The sequence below is a fragment of the Carlito syrichta genome, unplaced genomic scaffold (genome assembly GCF_000164805.1).
Source record: "Carlito syrichta isolate Samal-C Ts95f unplaced genomic scaffold, Tarsius_syrichta-2.0.1 Scaffold304445, whole genome shotgun sequence".
Lineage (NCBI taxonomy): Eukaryota > Metazoa > Chordata > Mammalia > Primates > Tarsiidae > Carlito > Carlito syrichta.
In genome coordinates this window covers 581,318-588,526 of record NW_007248541.1, presented here as the reverse complement: position 1 = coordinate 588,526, position 7,209 = coordinate 581,318, and positions in this window count along the sequence as shown.

Sequence of the window (7,209 nt, the reverse complement as noted above, 5' to 3'; positions counted from 1 at the left end):
CCTCAGCCTCCCAAAGGCGCGGGATTACAGGCTGAGCCACCGAGCCCGGCCATTCTCTCTTTCTTATGGCAATATGAGTGTACTCAGCTTGTCTTGTTTCTGTGACAGTTTCTGGAAGCCAATATTTGACAGGGATGCATTGCAATTTTAAATATAATCATCAGAGTAGGCCTTGACGAGGTTCAGGATATGCTACACAAAAATATGACACCTTGGCTCTGGAGAAAACAGCACAAGCAGGAAGTTCACTCTGATCTTCTGCCGCCAAAACTCCCCAAAGCAGGCCATAAAAGAACTCTCTGACCTTCCTCTAAAGTACATCATAAGACTTTCATTTCAGAAGGCTCCTCTCTATACTTGGAGAAAAGGATTGAAGACACAGAGGTACAAACAGGCCTTGCTAAGTTCCTCCCAGTTTAGCGCCATTAGATCATACTCTTTTGTCCTCTAATCATACTTCCAAATAACTCTCCAGAAAAATATAGTTTTCCATGTTTCTTTGGGATTTCCTCCCTCCCTCCCTCCCTCCTTCCTTTCTTTCTTTTTTTGTTTTTCTTTTTGAGTCAGAGTCTCACTCTGTTGCCCAGACTGGAGTACGGTGACACGCTCCCGGCCACCACAACCTTGACCTGCTGGGCTCAGGAGATCCTTCTGCCTCAGCCTTCCAAGTAGCTGGAACTATAGGTATGTGCTACCATGACTGGCTAATTTTTTGACTTATTGTGAAGACAAGGTCTCATCAAGTTGCCTAGGCTGATCTCAAACCCCTGGACTCAGGCAATCTTCTGTCCTCGGCCTCCCACAGTGCTGGGATTACAGGTTTGGGCCACCGTGCCTAGCCTCTTTCTCTCTCTTTCTTTCTTTCTTTCTGAGAGAGTCTTGCTCTCACCCAGGTTGGAATGCAGTAATGTGATCATAGCTCACTGCAGCCCTCACCTCCTGGGTTCAAGCGATCCTTTCCCCTCAGCCTCATGAGAAGCTTGGAGAACTGTAGGCGTGCTCCACCACATTTGCTAATTATTTTCTTTTTTGTAGAGATGGGGTCTTGCTATGTTGCCCAGACTGGTTTTAAACTCCTTGCCTCAAGCTATCCTCCTTCCTCAGTCTCCTAAGGTGTTGGAATTACAGGCATGAGCCACCACACCCAGCCAGGACTTCATTTCTGCAGGCTCCCATGTCATGTAAAACTTATATTAAGTAAATGTGTATGCTTTTTACCTGTTAATCTGTTTTTGGTTATGGGTTCTCAGGCATGAACCTTGTGATGTGTGAAAAAAAATATTACTTTTTTTCCCTTACAGCCTCCTTAACAAGGTGATATTTGAACAAAGATTCAAAGAAAGGGGATTTGCCCTAGGGACTTGTGGGGAAAAGACATTCCAGGAAGGGACAATAGCCAAAACAAAGCCTCAAATGGGGCTCAGGCCTGTCTTGATGGTAGCAGAGTGAACGACAGAAGAGTCACGAAATGAAAGGCCTGAGACTCCATGGAAGCCTGAGTGTGTAGGAGAGCGGGTAGCCATGTAGGGTCTTACAGCAGAGAAAATGTTTCTATATGTTTCCCTAAAATGATTCCTGGTTCCAGTTTCCCCTTTCAGGAGGTTCCTAAGATCCGGGCTTTCCTTATTTTCATTTCTCCATGTAGTTTTATCCTGCAGGCTGCAGCTGCAGCTCCCTCAGAATTTCTCTGCGGCCTTAGTTTCTTCTCATGTTTAACCCAGTCCCTTCTCCAAGGGCACAAAAGCTCTGTCACTGGAAAAGCACTGAATGAACTTGGCTAAAATAAAAACAAACAACAAAAACCCAAGCTGAGAAACTTGAGAAGTAGTTTCAGTACAAAATGGCTACAGTCAGGTAACAGTCTGGTCCCCATGCAGAGCTGTGGGCGAGAACACGGACTGTAGGGCAGAGCATCCTTTGGATATAGAAGACAAGAACTAACACATTCCACTTCTATTTAAGCAGGAAGATTTATTTTTCTTCATATGTGTCTATTTATTATTTATTTATTTTGAGTTAGTGTCTCACTCTGTCGCCTAGGCTGGAGTATAGTGGCATGTTCACTGCCAACCCAGTGTCCACCTGCTGGGCTCAGGTAATCCTCCTGTCTCAGTCTTCCAAGTAGTTGGAACTACAAGTGTGCACCACCATGCTTGGCTAATTTTTGATTTATTGTAGAGATGAGGTCTTGCCAAGTTGCCCAGGTGGTCTCGAACCCATGGGCTCAGGCAATCCTCTCACCTCAGCCTCCCAAAATGCTGGGATTATAGACGTGAGCCCCGCAACAGGCCAGGAAGGTTTATTAACTTTAGAGAAATGAGGAGTAAAAGATGGAAACCAGAAAGCCAGATTGTCTAGAATTAAATACTTAAAAACAGAGAAAATAACAATGAAATGAAAGGAAGATAAGCAGCGTTTGGAAAGGACAGAAAATCTAAAGATTTTTTTTAATTGGTAATTTAACCATATTTAAATATAGTTAAAGATTGCATATTAAATATGGAACAGAACAACACGAGTGAGTCACAGTTCGAATAGTTCTAATAAAATGATCTTAGTCTAGCGTAATGATTAAAGTCTTATTTTGACTGGTATATTCAGTACAGGTTCAGTGAAATCCTAAAAAGATCACTTCCTCTCCAAATGCGCTGACCTGGAACATCTTTGATCTGGGTCATATAAGACTCATCCCAGAAAGTTCAATGGTGAGAAGGTTAAAAAAAATTCTAGTAATTAACTGACAAAAAGTTCCACAAAGGCCTCTGGGCAAAAAGCTAATTATATCAGATAAAAATGCAACACCATCAAGAAGAAAAACTCATTCTTGGTGATACAGACGAAATGTTTGTATCCCACAGAAGTTCATATGTTGAATTGGTGGTATTAGGAGGTGCAGCTTTGGGAGATGATTAGGTCATGAGTGCAGAGCCCTCATAAATGGGGTCTGTGCCCTTCTGAAAGAGACCCCAGAGAGCTCCCTGCCCCTTTTGCCATGTGAAGACACAGCAAGATAACAGTCGTCCATAAACCAGGAAGCCCTCACCAGACACCAAATCTGCTAGCGCCTTGATTTTAGACTTTCTAGTCTCCAGAACTCTGAAAAATAAGTTTCTGTTGTTTATAAGTCCCTTAGTTGATGGTATTCTGTCATAGCAGCCCAAGTGGACAAAGACACTTGATATGGCCATATCATATATACCATATCACATGCATCATATCATCTTTGAAAATAGAGCTAAAGCCTTTGGCACTATTGAAAACTAGCAGATTTCCCTTGTTTTTATTTTCATTTTTGAGTTGGGGTCTCACTGTCACTTAGGCTGGAGTGCAGTGGTACAATCATGATGATCACAGCTCATAGCAGCCTCGACCTCTTAGGCTCAGGTAATCCCTCCACCTCAGCTCCCCGAGCAACTGGGACTCTAGGTATGCACCATCACACCTGGTTAATTTTTAAATTTTTGTTGAGACAAGTTCTCACTATGTTGCCTAGGCTGGTCTTGAACTCCTGGGTTCAAGCAATTCCTCCCATCCCAGCCTCCCAAAGTGCTAGGATTACAGATATGAGCCACCACGTCCAGCCTCCTCCTGCTTTAAAAGAACAGAAAGCAGACAGTTTATAAATACTGTATAAAACACAAGTACACTCTGAGGAATGGGATATATCTTCACAGGGGCCAAACACAAGGAAGTCTCCTTGAGAAAATATCCCCTGCATGCCCTGGCTAGACCAAATGACTTGTTCTGTGTCCTCTGCCTGGCCCTCTCACAGCACGTTCCACGTTATACTGACATTATCTATTCATGTGCTCGTCTCTGGTCAGAGCATAAAGATAAGGTCAGAGGCTGTGTCTTATTCAACCTCCCAGAACCTAGTCCAGTGTCTAATACATAGCAGGTGCCTCACAGTAGAAGGGGAACTGAAAGGAGTGACATTGACAGCTGTCAGTCAGGGGAGGTTTTGTACTTCCCTTGAGTATTTAACTTACGTATGATTGCCCCTCAAATTAGAAGCGTTTATGTAAAAAAAGAAACTTCCAACTATTTTATTTATGTTTTTCTTTCAGCTTGTTCATGAGAAAGTATTTCTTTTTTCTTTTCTTTTCTTTTTCTTTTTCTTTTTTTGAGTTGGGGTTTTACTCTGTTGCCCAGGCTGGAGTACAGTGGCACAATCACAGTTTACCGCAGCCTCGACCTCCTGAGCTCAGGTGATCCTTCTGCTTCAGTCTCCCAAGTAGCTGGAACTATAGGCACATACCATCATGCCTGGCTAATTTTTTTTTTTTTTTTGGTATAGACAAGATCTCACTATGTTGCCTAGACTGGTCTTGAATTCCTGGGCTCAAGCAAACCTTCTGTCTTGGCCTCCCAAAGTGTTGCAATTATAGACATGCGCCACCGTGCCCTGCCTGGGAAGTGTTTCTAATATAGGAAACCTAAAAACTTGGAGGCATTCTGATACTGGTTAAGTCTACAAATGCAGGCTGAGTGACCGTATTTCTTTTTCATAAGGATCAGAATGGGCCCCTGAACTTTGGACAGGAAGATAATTAAGAGCCGGTCAGGCTGGGCACGGTGGCTCAGCCTGTAATCCCAGCACTTTGGGAGGTCAAGGCAAGAGGACTGCCTGAGCCCGGGGGTTCGCGACCACCCTGGACAACATGGTAAGATGTCGTCTCTACAATAAATCACACACAAAAAACTAGCCGGACAAAAAACTACCCAGACGTAGTGGCGTGTGTCTGTAGTTCCAGCTGCTTGAAAGGTTGAGGTAGAAGGATCACCTGAGCCCAACAGGTCGAGGTTGCGATGCCGTGAGCGTGCCACTATACTCCAGCCTGGGCAACAAGAATGAGACTCCAACTCAAAAAAAAAAAAAAAAAAAGAGTCAGTCAGTCAGTTAGTCCATGAGCATTTATCAAGGGCCTGTTCTGTGCCATTCTCACTGCCAGGTCCACTGGGTCAAGAAAACTCCCTGACCTTCATGAACTCACATTCCAGTAGACAAAGAAGAAAAATTCAAGTACTATGAGCTGTAAAGAGAAAAGTGAGATCAAAAGTGACTTGATTTATGGAAAAGGCTGCTGTACTAGCATGGCAGGGAAGGTTTTGAGTTGATGTTTGGCTGGGACCCAAGTGAAGAGGAGGCAGCCACATGAGGACTTGTATAAGAGCATTCCTAGAAGAAGTCACAGCAGTTTAAGGGGAATTTGAGGGACAGAAGGAGGCAATGTGGCTAGAATCTGGTGGATGTGGGGGATGGACTGAGCCAAAAAGGTAGTCACACCATAGCTGTGTCAGGAGTTGGATATTACCCAACTCATCATTGGAAGCTATTGGAGGGATATTTCGATGAGCTTAAGTAAATGTTAATTTACTGATCTTGGCTCAGTGGCTCATGCCTGTAATCCCAGAAATCTGGGAGGCAAAGGAAAGAGGATTGCTAGAGTCCAGGAATTAGAGACCGGGCTGGGCAATATAACAAAACCTCATCTCTACAAAAAGATAAAATAGAATAAAATAATTTGCCAAGAGACAAAGTGAGACCTTAACCCCCAAAAAGAAAGACATTTCTGTTGTTTATAAGTAATCTATTTTATGAAGTTTTCATGATAGCAGCTCAGATGAACTAAGATGCCACCACTAAAGGCTCTCCCCAAGACTTCATGAGCAGGTGAGGGAAAATAGCAAAGAACAACCAAGGGACCCGATGGCCAGAGAGATTGGCAAGGCTGGGCGCGGTGGCTCAGCCTGTAATCCCAGCATTTTAGGAGGCAGAGGCGAGAGGATTGCCTAAGCCTGGGGGTTGGAGACCAGCCTGGGCAACTTGCTGAGCCCTCGTTTCTACAATAAATCACAAAAATTAGCAAAGTTTGGTGGCGATTGTCTGTAGTTCCAGCTACTTGGAAGGCTCAAGTGGAAGCATCGCCTAAACTCAGCAGGTCGAGGCTGCAGTGGCTGTGAGCAGCGTGCCACTGCACTCCAGCCTGGGCGACAGAATGAGATTCCAACTCAAAAAAAAAAAAGAGAGAGAGAGAGATTGGCAAACAAGCAGAAGATGAAGCAGGCTGTCCCTGTGAAAGTAGAACTGGTGGAGGAAACAAATGACAGCCTGAACCAAAAAATGATAAGAACATTTAAGAGAACTCCAATAATCCCACCCCTGTGGGAACAAGAGTGACTTTATTTTAAATGCTAATCTGCTTGGCTAACTCCACATCTGGGAATGCCTCCAAAATGTCCAGTTGATGTATTACTCTTTATGTAGGAACACCTATTCATTGTAATTTTCCTCTAAAACAACCCTTTTTGTTGCAGAAATCATAGGCTGTGTTGCCCGTAGCCATCTACACGTTCCTTCCAGAGCATGTGTGCTTTTTCCTGAAGATATAAACCCTGGATTTGGGGTTGTAGGGTGGAGATTTGCCTGTCTTGTGGCCCCTCAAGACCACACTTCTCTCTGCAAGTTGTCTCAATAAATCACCCAGTACCAGCAAACTGGGTTTGTCTGTCTCATCTTTGCTTTCTCAGCTCCTTTGGCATTTGAGGGTCACTTTGCATACATGGCCCCTTCATGAAACACCCTCTCCTCTTAACACACAACTTTCTGGGATCAAAAACTTGATTTGTGAGCTAAAAACATTAGTAAATGATCTGAAGAGTAGGATGGTCACTGTTGAGAAATAGGGACGTGGAAGACTAAAAGTGGTAGAAATATCTCACAATACAGAACAAAAATACAAAAATATAGAGATTAAAAATCCTGAAGAAGTCCAGGCATGGTCGCTCATGCCTGTAATCCCAGCATTTTGGGAGGCAGAGGCAAAAGAATTGCCTGCATCTAGGGGTTCGAGATCAGCCTGGGCAATTTGGCGAGACTTCCTCTCTACAATAAACAATTTTTAAAAAATTAGCCAGGTATCGTGGTGTGCTCCTGTAGCTCCAGCTACTTGGGAGGCTGAGGTGGAAGGATTGCCTGAGCCCAGCAGATGGAGGCTACGGTGGCCGTGAACATGCCACTACACTCCAGTCTGGGCGACAGAGTGAGATTCCTATCAAAAAATCATTAAAAAAAGGATACGGGGTTCAGGTAGATCTGAGAAGCTTCCCACACAAATAATAAGAATTGCAGAAGGATTGAAAAGAAATATAGAGAGCCGGGCTTGGTGGCTCAGCCTGTAATCCTGCGCCTTTGGGAGGCTGAGGTGA